Source organism: Falco biarmicus, chromosome 12 (assembly GCF_023638135.1).
Source record: "Falco biarmicus isolate bFalBia1 chromosome 12, bFalBia1.pri, whole genome shotgun sequence".
NCBI lineage: Eukaryota > Metazoa > Chordata > Aves > Falconiformes > Falconidae > Falco > Falco biarmicus.
Genome location: NC_079299.1, coordinates 21,752,318 through 21,765,028, shown reverse-complemented (window position 1 = coordinate 21,765,028; position 12,711 = coordinate 21,752,318). Strand labels below are relative to the sequence as shown.

The window sequence follows — 12,711 nt, the reverse complement described above, 5'->3', positions numbered from 1 at the left end:
GGCCCAATTGTCTGAAATTAGATTTTTATTTCTCATTCCCCCAAAAAAAGAAATTGTTCTCAATCAAGTTTCTTTTCTGATATTTAGGTCAGGTTCCTTTCAGTACCGTGGATCTCATTGAAGTCCATGTGCCTGTCAATGTGCAGAAGCATCCCTCCTTCCCAGGGCCCCTCCTCTCTATCTGCTGGAATTTGACACTAGGACTAGTGAAGATATTGTATGTTTAAGATCTGATTGTATGCTAAAAGGCAAGAAACAATCCTGACTAAAACTGTGAGGGGAGGGATCTTGAAGGAAGAGACTCTGTAAAGTGCCTTTGACTCTTCTAGAATCAAGTAGCAGAGGGGTGGGAGGGCCAGTTGCTCTTCTCAGTCAAAAAGAGGTAGACTACAAACACTAGAGCTGGTCTATAATTACACAAAAATAAAACCAAAAACTCTTGCTTACCTGCTGTGGTTAAGGAAGAAGAAGCTTCATAACTAAAGAGCTTTCAGTTGTCCTGCTTAAGGTTAATCCTAGGATTTAATAAAAAACAAAGTCACAGTTACAACTTTTCACTGGACTCAAGATGAGCTCTGGTCTGCTTTCAGCTATCATGAAAATACATAGACAAGACAGTGCTCCCCCCACTCCCACCTCCAGACGGCCACCACCTCCTTCAGAAACTGGCTGCGTTCACCTCAAAGATGGCCTTGGCCCCAAAGCCACCACTGCAATCAGTCAGCACTACAGCCTCAGATCTTCACCATCCCAGTACTCCTTCAATCGTTCCCCAGCTGGGGAGTTAATATGGCAGTATGAGTCTCTGCTTTTCCTGGGTGTACACCAATATGACAGCTGAGGAAATAACACTCAGACTTAAGTACCCTTAGAAGTCTTCACCTGGGGACAAACACTGTACTGAACATGTAATTCCGAGCCACAAGATCAGCTCCTTGCTGCTTTATTACATCTTTTTAAAAACAAAAAGTTTAGAATAGCCTGGGATTTTGCCATTCTCAAGACAATATATGCTCTGACCCCCTTACTTTGTGTTATTTCAGACCAAAAAAAACCCAACACAATCCCAAACTCAAGCTGTTCCCTAAGCAACAAAACTAATATGAACCCTGAATTCTCATAACCCTTCCTTATAACATTCTCCTCAGCGGGCTAACTCTAGTTCCAGGTCCTTGCATCTCTGCAACTCCACAAGCACAGGCAGTACCCATCTGCTGCTGTGGGTGCCACAACGGGGCAATGGATGCAGATGCATTGACACAACTGCTGCCAAACCAAATGTTGTCCATGCTCTCAGCAGGGAGGGTTAGTTGGGTCATTTGTCTCTAGCTGTTCATCAAACTTCACAGACCTCAGATTGTACTGGCTTTCAGTCTTGTTTGCCTTACACATATGGTTGAAATTGGTCACAGGGTTAAAAGCTACCAGTAGGTTCAGAGATATGGCATACACTGGCTCTGGTTCCACAGAAAACAACCAGCAAACTGGAACCTAAGTGGCCCCCTGGATATCAATTTCTGTTACCAGCAGTTCACAACAGAGGTTTTAGTGTGTCCAGCTACCTTCTATCCCCGCCCCTGATCGAGAAGGGCAGCAGTTGACCCAAGACTGAATGAAGCTTGAAAACATTCTTCTGGTTCAATAGCCATGTCCTCATCACAGCCGTGCTCTTCTATTACGGTAGGCTTTATGCAAGCAAACACAACTTTATGCATGCTTCTGCCTTTTACTTTTGTTTCTTACCTCTAATATGCCTTAACACACAGACAGGGAGCCAAAAGCAGAACAAACAACCCAAATTCCACTTACATCCCAGTGCCTGGTATTCCACAGTGCCTGGCTCCAGGCCTTCAGAAACACTTTAACAAAGGAACCACGACTGAAGGAATTAAGTGAAACTCAGCCCATCTGACCTCAGCCTCTGGAGCCCACCTACTTTGCCCCAGCATAGCAAGGCTGGTTCTGTCATTTCACCTGAAAAGCTGCAGAGCTTAGGAATACAATTATGATTCATAGTTAAAAAAAATATTTCCTTAACATCATTAAGACAAGGTATTGGACACCACGGATGTAGCCATTTACTTGTTACAAGAGCTGTGGTTTAGGTGAGAGCCCTCAAAATACAGAAACCACCATGTACAATTCAATGATTCAAGTTTCTGAGTGCAGCAGAGTCTGGAACCGATTACAATTTATACAAAATGGCACCAATACTTTTTACATCCATATGGACCCTTTAAAAAAAAAAAAAAAAAAAAAAAATCAGTCCTTTTTCAGCCAGCCATTTCCTTGCTACAAAAAATAAAATTGCTGACATGGTAGAACTGAAGTCTGCTAGTTCCCTTATAATGCTGCTGTGTTAATGAGAATGAAGTTGCTACAGACCTAGTTACACACATTTCAGCTAGAAAGACATTTGATATGAATAGATACTTGCATGTTGGGATGCTATTCAGTGAAAAATTAGCCAACATTAAAACTATTCAAAGTGAGCTCTAACATTACTTGGGACAAAAACAGTCACAGCTGTACAGATCATTTAAATCCAAGAGACAAAACTAGCAGTCGTGACAAATGTTCAGCTAGTCAGTGGCAACTGAAACACTCAGATAAATTCCCAACTAAGAGAAGTCCTAAAATGCTAAAGGCACCAAAGCGGTTGTCATGGCCTGTTAGCTCACAGTGATCCTTCCCCTCATGGAGGTTCGAATCTAAGTTTGGCAGCAGAGGGGCTCATGGCTTTGGCACTCCTAAATTCTCAAAAGGAAAGGTGACAGACCCTGTTAGAGCACATCACAGGCCTGATCTGGCCAGAAATTAAACCACAGTGCATTCCTTCGAAGTGCACAGCAAACTTAAAAACCCCACTACTGCCTCTAGTAGAGGCTACCATATTGTTCTTTTAATAATACCACCCACTTTGATGAGTAGTTTGTACTTGCTGGGGACTCTGCTAACACCAAGCAGGCCAAGGGAAGACAACACTCAAGCAAAGAAGAGGTGAATTGCTGTGTGTCACAGAGGCAGTGCTCACCTCTGAGATTATTTGGTATTTATATAGACTTTTCTATCAGAGGATCTGAAATTTACCTAGAGACGCTAAGTGATGTATCCAAAAGAGAAGCAGAATAACTAAGAGATAATGGAGAAAATCAGCCATTTGCTGAAGCCTTCCCAGTGAGTGACAATGTCAGGTTGTGAGACAGTAGGGGTGTTTTTCAGAATGCCAAGGACTGGGCTACAGTCACTGCATTCACCTGCAGGAATAACCTCACACAGCAGAACTAGAAAATTTGGACCCTCCTGGGGCACCACCTCCACAGCTGGCATAGGCTGTGTTTGCACACCAAGTTGTGAAAGATCTTGAACCCAAACACCACACCACCCCCACCAACCTTTACCATTTAAGCACCCACGTACCAAAAAGAGAACATGTGTTGAAACAACCTGCATTAATAAGCGATTTTACTATCTGGTGGAGAAAGAATTAAGTAAACCAAAGAAATGCAGGATGTCAGATTTCCTTCAAGACAACTGAATCACCACACACATATTTCGACTCAGAGACTCCTAATGGAAGTCTTCAGGCTTCATGTTCTGTCCCAGCTGTGTCTGTGGCTTGTGACTGCTCTGCTCTTCTCCCACTCAAACTGCAGGGCTCTGTGCCTCAGCAGCTGAGCAACCTCTCTGAATTTTAAAGTTTGCCCTGCCCAAAGCAGGAGATTGAAGGGGCCTCCAGAAATCCTTTCCAAGCTAATTTTTTTCCATGAGAGGAGGCTGTGACCTGCCACGGCAGCCTCTTGCTCCCTAACCTTCTGTGAGAGAGGCAACTTGACTGAGGGGATGAGACCCCCCCTTCCCCTTCTTCTCCCACACCTGAGCATGTGCTCTGTTCACTTAGAAAAAACAGAACACCAATCTGCTGAGCCCATCTTGGGAGAATCCCATCCAGAAGGAGCATTATGCACAATGTACACTGTTCCTTGCTATCAACCAATATGTTCTTGAAGATTTAAGTGGCAACTGCAGGTACAAGGGAAGTTCTGCAATAAAGTTTTTGTCCTGACAAAAGACACAGAGAAGGGAGGAAATTAGGATATTCTTATTTCTTTCTACACTGACTTTCCCCTCCCCTCAAGTCATGCTTTGCCACACATGGCTTTCCGTTAGCTCTGAACCAAGTGGGATAGAGAGGATAATGCTAGCCAGCATGGAAAATTTCTACGTGACAATTTCAGCATCACCTCCAATCCCTATCTACTCATGCTGCCAGGATCCAGTCTGGGCTGGATTTTTCCATAGCACTCCATATTGATTTAGCTCTCCTCCTATTGAACAAAACCTGTAGCACCTCCACGGATTCCAGTAGGAACAGAGCAAAGACTGTGCCAAACTGTTTTGAAAAATCCCACCATGTGTGTTTCATGAGGAATGCCTCTGCCAGACATGTGAATACAGCTAAGCAGATTTTTTTTTCTATTTCTTTCACATTAGAAGTCTAATTTCTGCCACTTCTCCTCCAGGAGATAACTGCCCAGAAGATGGGTAGGACCTGTTCCAAAATCCTCAACAGGACATAGTTTGTTTCCACCTAAAACTTAATTAAACTTTACTGTCATCTGAATGGTCACTATAATTTTGTGAGTGGGCACCATTCTTAGGATCCACATCTCCCCTTCCTACAGCAGGCAGCCATTCAGCTCAGCTCCTGCCACAAGGGCATTCCCCACTTTCTGTCCCATTTGATACTCCTTTCCAGGGCCAGCCCTCACTGCAGTCCTGCTTCTGCTTTTCACTTCCAGCACATCCTGTCACTTGCTCATGACCCAAAGCCTCAGCATCCCATGCACCCAGTCCTTCCTGTTCGTTGGCACTGGACTCCACAGAGTAGTTTTTCAGTCTCTAAATACAGATCCGGCATGTGGTAAAAATGGTAGCTACTATCCGGTACTTAGAAAACCTTTCGCCAAGGTAAACTGATCACATCCATCAGAGCAATCTCTCTCCTCACAGAAACAGAATGCCCAACCACTAAATCAACTTTGTATGCTTCCCCAAACTACCCAGACAGATGTGACATGTTCCTTTTCCTTCTTTTACCATAAGCAAGAAATTTCAAGTATGCTTTTAGCAAGGAATGTGCTCTTCTTTGGCCTGCAGCACCACCAAACTGAGCTGAAGAGCACACACACAATAAGGAGGTTTCAAAAATGAAACAGGAAAGGGAAATCCTTTGATTTGCACAAGTGAGCTGAATTAAGACAGAATTTTCATTCACATTTGCTCATGCTTAGATGTAATTTTTTCCAAACACTGAAGAAAAATAGAAAATTATTATTTTAAAATGCCCTAAAGGTGAAATGAAGAAAAAAAAAAAAAAAAAAGGAGCTACATTAACTATATTACTCATTGCAATGTTAGTTCATTTCAGTACACTGAATATAAAACAAAGCAGGTAACAGGGAGCTTTTGAGTGTTTCACTATTGAATGAAACAATACATAGTGCATCCAGACACATGTACTAATTTCACATCTGGTAATAGTTCTGGTATTGGGTTATTCCACCAGAAGGCAGCAATAACAATTTTTGCTAGGCTGGCCCTTACCTCATCCAGTAAAACTTGGTTTGTGTTTGCTAAAAACATTACATCTACCACATATGAAACTTAACAAAACACTTGCAAATGTGTACCACAAGGAAGATAGCCTAGGAAAATCTAACACTATAAGCATTTTCCCTGTCTAAACACCTAACTCAAAACAGCTCTTTAGATATTCAGCAGCATGCAGGGCTCAAGGGCAAGGACCTTGAGCAAGAGCTCCTTGCACATGGCCTACCAGCCTTCAGGGCAAATCAAACAAAATGTCCCTGCAGCAGCTCTCTCTCACAGATTCCCTTACACTTCTAATATCTCTAATGGTTTAGCTGTCTGTTATTTCCACTGTCATCTCTACATTCTTCTGTACAACAGACAGTACCTCTTAATATTGCCATACTAACAGTTTCCCACCTACCTTTGGTGCAACTCCACTCGCACAGGGAGTAACTGTGCTCCCAATACATAAAGAATGAACGACAGCAGTTTTCTAACACTTCAAAAATTCAAAAGTATTCAAAATTGTGAGGAACAGTGTTCAAATATTTTGAAAGGGATCTAGCAACACCAGAAAAATTTGCTAATTATATTTTTTTTTCTATGTTTCGAAACAAGTATTATCTCACTGAACCTTTCCAACTCCCCTGTTGGCGACATGAAACATGAACTAAAATCTAACGGCAAACTGTAAGAGTCAAACCAAACTTTTTAAACTCTGGGATTTGGATTTTAAGTTACCTTTATATAAAGCTATTTATTGTAGGATCATAAATGGAATGAAGTATCAGCAGCTTGCAAAATTTATTAATTTTATAATTCGTGAGTATTAATGAAAGTTAACAGAATTCTCCCATTGTGCAACCAGCAGAATATCCGAGTCCAACACCTGCTGTTCAACAACTGGACCGAAATTTAAGAAAATATCATAAAGACCCGGAGATACAGAAGAGATTAAGCCCTTATAATTTGTTTGAGCTGAAAACTGCAGAAAAGAGAGGAGAGCTCCGGGGAAGCCTGCCGTCCACGGGGTTTAACAGCAGATACCTTCCCTCCTGCCTTTGTCACTAGAGGTCAGCACAGCATCTGAAGTGCCACATTGTTCTAGTTTAAGGAGTAAGAAAATCCACAACTCTTGAAGAGTGGTCTTAAGAAACAGCTCCAAGAAGACGCAATCTATGTTTCTGCAGTGGGAGAACTGTGAAACGTGAAGCCTCAGAAAAAGAGGAACACAGAAGCAATCGAAAAGCCTGAACCCAAAATCTGTGTAAAAGCATGCTTTTTCCCCACAGAGCGATGGCTATTTTTAAAACAACCCTTAGCCTAAGGTAAAAGCCATCACCTAAACAGTCCAGCTGACTAGCACTCCAAGGACTTTTCCTGACGCATGAGAAATAAACTATTTAATCTCCCTGCACAACAAAATTCCTACCCTAGCCTGTAAGCAGCTGGTCTAGCTCATACATGCAGATCCAGGAGATAGGGAAAATATTAACTGCACTTGAATAATTCCTAGGAATGCAGGGGGGTAAAAACCAACCACAAACAGACACTCATCTTCCCAGCACAACAGAACAGATATCCATTGTGAGATCCTTGTCCCTTTGAAGTCACTGCAGAAACCTCATGGTTAGGGAGACTTACTGTGCCTGCTGCTATTCCTGTCCCCTGGAGCCAGGAGGTGACATGCTATCACAGCACCTGACAGGAACTGAGAAGGAATAATTCTTCCTCTTCCTCTTAGAAGAGGAGAACACGGGAGTCAGCTGCTCTCAACAGGTGCAAGCAACTGAGATTTAGCACTGAAGAGATGTCATCTGGTGGCAGGGCAAATCAGTCGCCTCCCCTCCTAGCGTATGTGCCAGAAAAGGGCTCTGTGTTCTGGTGTGATCAATTCACTGCTCCAGCAGACAAGCACGTTTGTCATATGACCCAGACTCCAACACAGAACTGTGTAGCTATACCCCAAAAAGCCATTTAGGACAGACTGCCCCATCTCAAATGGCAGCAAAGGGGCTTGGACAATGTCTTCCATATGCTGACACAACAGTGTTTAGCACAACTTAACCTGTCTCCCCTGTTCTGGCAGATAAAGGAAAGCAACACCTTGAAATCTAGAAACGTTTGGTCAGCAAATGGAAGCCCCTTGGAACAGTGGCAAAGGAAACTACAGGAGAGTAAATTCACACTGACATATGGGGAAAGTAATGAGAACCTAACTCCACCAGCCTAACAAAAAGCAGATGGATTTTAGCCATTTTAAAATATTTTCCTTCTTAATCTACACCTGGCTATAAGGGATAAGTAAAATGGTGTGCACCATTCTTCTAGCAACCATGAAAAAGTTAACAGATTCCTGTACAGAAGTCTTTTTGCTAGAGATGCATTACCTGTAAAACATGTCAGTGTTCTTTTATCAATACATTATATACAAAGAAGGAAAAAAATTGTTGTTGCTATATGTTTTCTCACTTTTTTCCTTGGAAACTTCAATTCTAAAAGACACACATTAAAATAAATACAAGAGTAGAAAAGATCAAACATCTAAAGGCTGAAGTGCAGGACTATAATGCCTGAGGTCTTCTATCCATTACTAGTACCTTTGAGTGCATGGGATCAAAAATGAGCACCTTGTGCCAACAGAAGTATAAAATGGAAAATAAGATGGATACAGGTGGAAAAAGTATACCAGGAAATAAGGAAATAATGTTGTAATTGTAAGAGCAGCTGCTCACCCTGTACGAACAAGGGATGCAAATCAGGAAAGGGGACTTCTGACATGGCACCCTGAGCAGGCAGGTGAGCAGAGAGGCCATCCACAAAGACGGGCAGCACCAGAAAAACTTGTTGGAGATAATTTCTGACAGTTCAAAAAACCATTCAAATTTTTAGTAGCCCCTTTTACCTTCCTGGAAGAAAACGCCACCTGCCACCCTGCAGCAATAGCATTAACATTTTTGGAGGATGATGGGACAAAGGAGTTTTGCAGAACAGTGGAGTAATACTGCATTTGTTTATAGCAGCTTCTCACAAGTGGGGGAGAAAACACAAGGGTGCTTGCATGAAAATTTTACAAGTGGGAACATAAGGTGAAATCATGAGCTGGCTGGAAGCAAAGATCAACTCTACTAGACTAAATTACACACACCCTAAGAAGGACAGAAGTAGAACGCAAAGAATCTTGATTACAAAGATGCGACTAAAAGTAGAAGACAAGTAAAATACAAGGAGGGGAAAAGATGAAAAGCAGAAACAACCAACAGAATAAGCTTTCCAGGTAAAAGTATTACTTCCTGTGAGACCTTTGGCAAGTTACTCTATTTCTTCATCAATACCATGGAGATAATGTTTCCTGCTGTCACCACCTCCCTAAACTCCTGGTTGTTTGTACAGAAATCAGTCACAGGGAAGAGATGGGGATGTACAAAAAGGGAACTCTAACATTTTGTAAATGAAGCTTTAACTTTAATCTTCACTATTATGCATGAGTATTTAATGCATGTTCTTTGTTTAAGTTACAGAGGTGCAGAGAAAAAAATATACATTGTGATAAGCAAGAAGGTGAAAAACAAATTAGACTTCTGTTCATCGTCTCCCTTCATCACCACACAACCAACCTATAACACACAGATAGTTTGTGGCATGAGGGATTACCTCACATCACACAGACCACAACTGTGCTAACTCATAAGCCCACAAACACACAGGCAGACAACCAGTCTTCTACATGTGTGTTGACTCACAGCTTGAGTCTGACCTGCGGTTTTCCTTGACTTCTTTTTTTAAGAACACAATGAACTGTTCTTCAGCTTACCCTGTAGCTGTAAGTGGCAGACCTGTTGCGATTTTTCTATGTTTTGATGACTTGCTTCAGTGGCAGAGGGGAGGAAGACTATACATTTTCTATGCCGTGAAATAAGCTACGTTAGAAAAGGCCTTAAACTCACAGCTCCTCAGCTGCTATAAACTGGCATAAATCCATTAACACCAATTGGCCAAATTCCCCGACAGCTCAAATCAGTGTTGCTCCACTGATGTTGATGAAGCAACACCAATTTGTGGAAGCCAGGGATCTGGCCCACAGCCTGCACCACAGTCCAGAAAGACCATCTGTGTTTAACAGGATCGGCAATCAAAAGGAAAGTCTGTGTCCTTATAATTTACTCAATTCTACTGACAAGTGATTTCCATGGTGTCAAGTCAGGTAGACTAAACAAGAGCTATATGAGATAAAAACCGGTTTATTGTTTCTTCCTCAGTATAGCTTTACCAGGAAAAATTACGTAATTTCTTGCAACATATTCCATGAGACAATAAAATGTGAAGTCAAGAAAGTGACAACAGGAGGGAATTTAAGCTATTTAATGAATTATAGGCACAACAAACTAGAGTGTGCTGCCCTGCTCATACTGACTTTATGTCAAACCCATTCCCACTGATGTCAATGGAAACAGTGTAACACAACGCTGCTCAGCAGCACAAGGGAGGAGCAGCATAAAAGCAAAAAAGGCTCAGGTAGTAGAGCTTTTTATTTTGGAAGCTATTCTGAAAAGCTTCCGTATTCAAATTTCATGGGAATTTGGATGCCATTTTTACCATTCTGATTGTGAAAAGCCAGATGCAGAGCCAGAACTCAGTAATCGGAACTGGGGGGGGGGGGGGGGGGGGGGTGACACGGACACGACTATATCAAAGCATCTAGATTATTTTGTGGCTCATTGGTAGAATCAAAATTATTTGCATGAAGCCCCTTTGAGGTATCCAGTGAAAAGCAGTGTTTTTGTCATGCTGCCATGGGATAGCTCAGTCTAAGTTTTCTGTGGTGAAGAATACGTGATTCACTTTGCTTGAACAAGCTCACTCAGCACACAGGAACTCAGTGAAAAGGAGGTTTGCTTACATCCTTAACACATGCACACATGCATGTCTTTTCAGGGCACAGAGTGTAAATGAACTGTGAAGATAAGGTGCTTTGAATTTAAAGCGACTAAAACCAACCTCACAAGTTCTGGGCACCACAGTGTTACTCTGCATCTGCTCATGCATCCTCGTTTGTCCTAGGGCCTACTGTATAACAGACCCACAAAAACTGAGCTGTCAGACAAAATACATCTCTTCTGCTTTCACACAGAAAAAATTCACCGCACCTTGCAAGCATCTGCCCTCAGCAATTCTTTCTCACCCTGCTCCTAGCTCTCTTGTGGCTTCACCAGCTCCCTGATCAATCCCCAAAGGAAACTCCGAAGTCCTCTCTCAAGACAGACTCTCTCCTCAAGGCTGCAAAGGTAAAGTGGGAGTGAAAGAGTTTGCACACTGGGTAAGAGAATTTCTTCCAGTATGTAAAGTCAGAATGACAGAGGAGAGAAATCCTGCTTTAACACTGCATTCTATTTTTAATGTTTGGAGATGTTTTGAATGACATTGAGAAGAGATGTGTGTTTGAAAGAAAGCTTACCAGCAAAGTCAGTGCAAGCAGGCTTCTGCAGTTGGGCTCTACTGGAACCATGCTGACACAAGGCAAGCAGCTATTTAAGACTAAGCCTCTCGAGGCTTGGTGCTTGGTGCTAACTGCACCACAGCTCACAGAGAATGTGTGATCCAATTTCAAGTCTGTAACCACTAGCAACTCACTGAGCAGATTTAAGATTTAAACTAAACTATATTTGAATAAAGGCATGCACAACTGAAATACAGCTAAGCAGCTTTGCATTTCAGTGCTCTTATGTTGTGGAAATCAACTTTGTAGAAACAGGGTTAGTTAGGCCTATTCCACAGCTGTTCCATATAAATGAATACAATCAACTTTTACACATTGCCAGTCCTTCACCCTTGGTCTAAGATCTGAAGGAGCCAGAAAGACTGTAGCTTGCCTTCAGTTATCTCCATGACAGAATCTTAGCTAAAACTGCTTCTGTGTTTCAGCTGAAGTCAGTAGTTGATCCACTGTTCACTCCGAGAATTATATTCCTCTTTGTCAGATTTGTGGTATGTGATCTGCAAAGATCAACATCTTCCTATAACTTTAAATCTGTCTGCTAATTACCAATATTAATACAAGAAAAAATATTATAAATATTGTAACTTTCAGGTCTTTCTATTAATTGAATTACTGATTTTGAGAGGAGTTTCACTTGGAGCATTCCATTCTGGTTTAACTTTATAAAAAAGTACTTTCGAGAAAAACCTTGGTCTTGAGTTATTAATTTTCAAGATACCAACAAAAATCTTTATGCACCCACCACTTGTATGTCTCTTCTTATAAACAATCACATCCTTATCATGAGAAACAGGATCTTTGCAAAGTTCTCAACAAGGCAGGCACTTTCCAGAAAATGCTCTTGATTTTTATATAAACTGCTCTGGCATCGTTTAGTCTACATAAAGATTTGCAAATTCATACATAAAACACAGTACTAGCTAACAGTCATGATCATTGCCTACATGATGTGACTGAAACAAAAGTTTTAAAGTTCTCCAAATTCCCCAAATACCACAGGTCCTTAACTCTCACCACTTTCAGCAGGTCTAGTATGTGTATATTTCACATACAAATCTTAAACAGAAGGAAAATTGCTTGTCCACATAGCAACACCTATCTTTTGTCTCTACCTTTCCACTAAAATAATAACTGATCCCAAACTATGCATTACAGTCTTAACTATCTTCAATAAGCACACTGCTATTCTAACATGAAACTACCACTGTAAAGACCAGCAGAAAGCTTTTTCACAGCAATTTACCTAATTTGTACAAATTGAAGGAAAGGCATGTACCTCAGCAGAAAAAATGCCAAAAGGGAGAAGAGATAAAGAGCCAGGTACATACAATACTACATTATCGTCTTAGTGAGTATAATGTGAGAACAGTTAATTTTTTTTTTTTTAAGCTTCACAGGGTCTTAGAAGCTTGTTATATGTTTTTAAAACCACTAAGCTGAAAATAATCAAAAATTGAAAGCTTCTGATCAAAAAACTGACCCAAAGCCCATCAAAATAATTCTGTATCTCAAATTAATTCATAAAATCCATTTGAGTATTTTAAGATGGTTGCTACTCAAAAGCTATAGCTGCACAGCCATCCTTATTGAATGCATGCAGGCCAATTCTGTTTCCCTGC

The 12,711-nt window shown here is 41.3% G+C and overlaps 1 long non-coding RNA gene across 1 annotated transcript in view; it reads right to left on the bottom strand.

The window, feature by feature from the left end:
- The window catches only part of LOC130157373 (uncharacterized), a 34,852-nt gene that overhangs the window by 8,957 nt on the left and 13,184 nt on the right, over positions 1-12,711 (bottom strand). Inside the window, exon 2 of the long non-coding RNA XR_008824823.1 lies at positions 448-515. This is a non-coding gene — a long non-coding RNA (uncharacterized LOC130157373). The remainder of the gene's footprint in view (positions 1-447; positions 516-12,711) is intronic.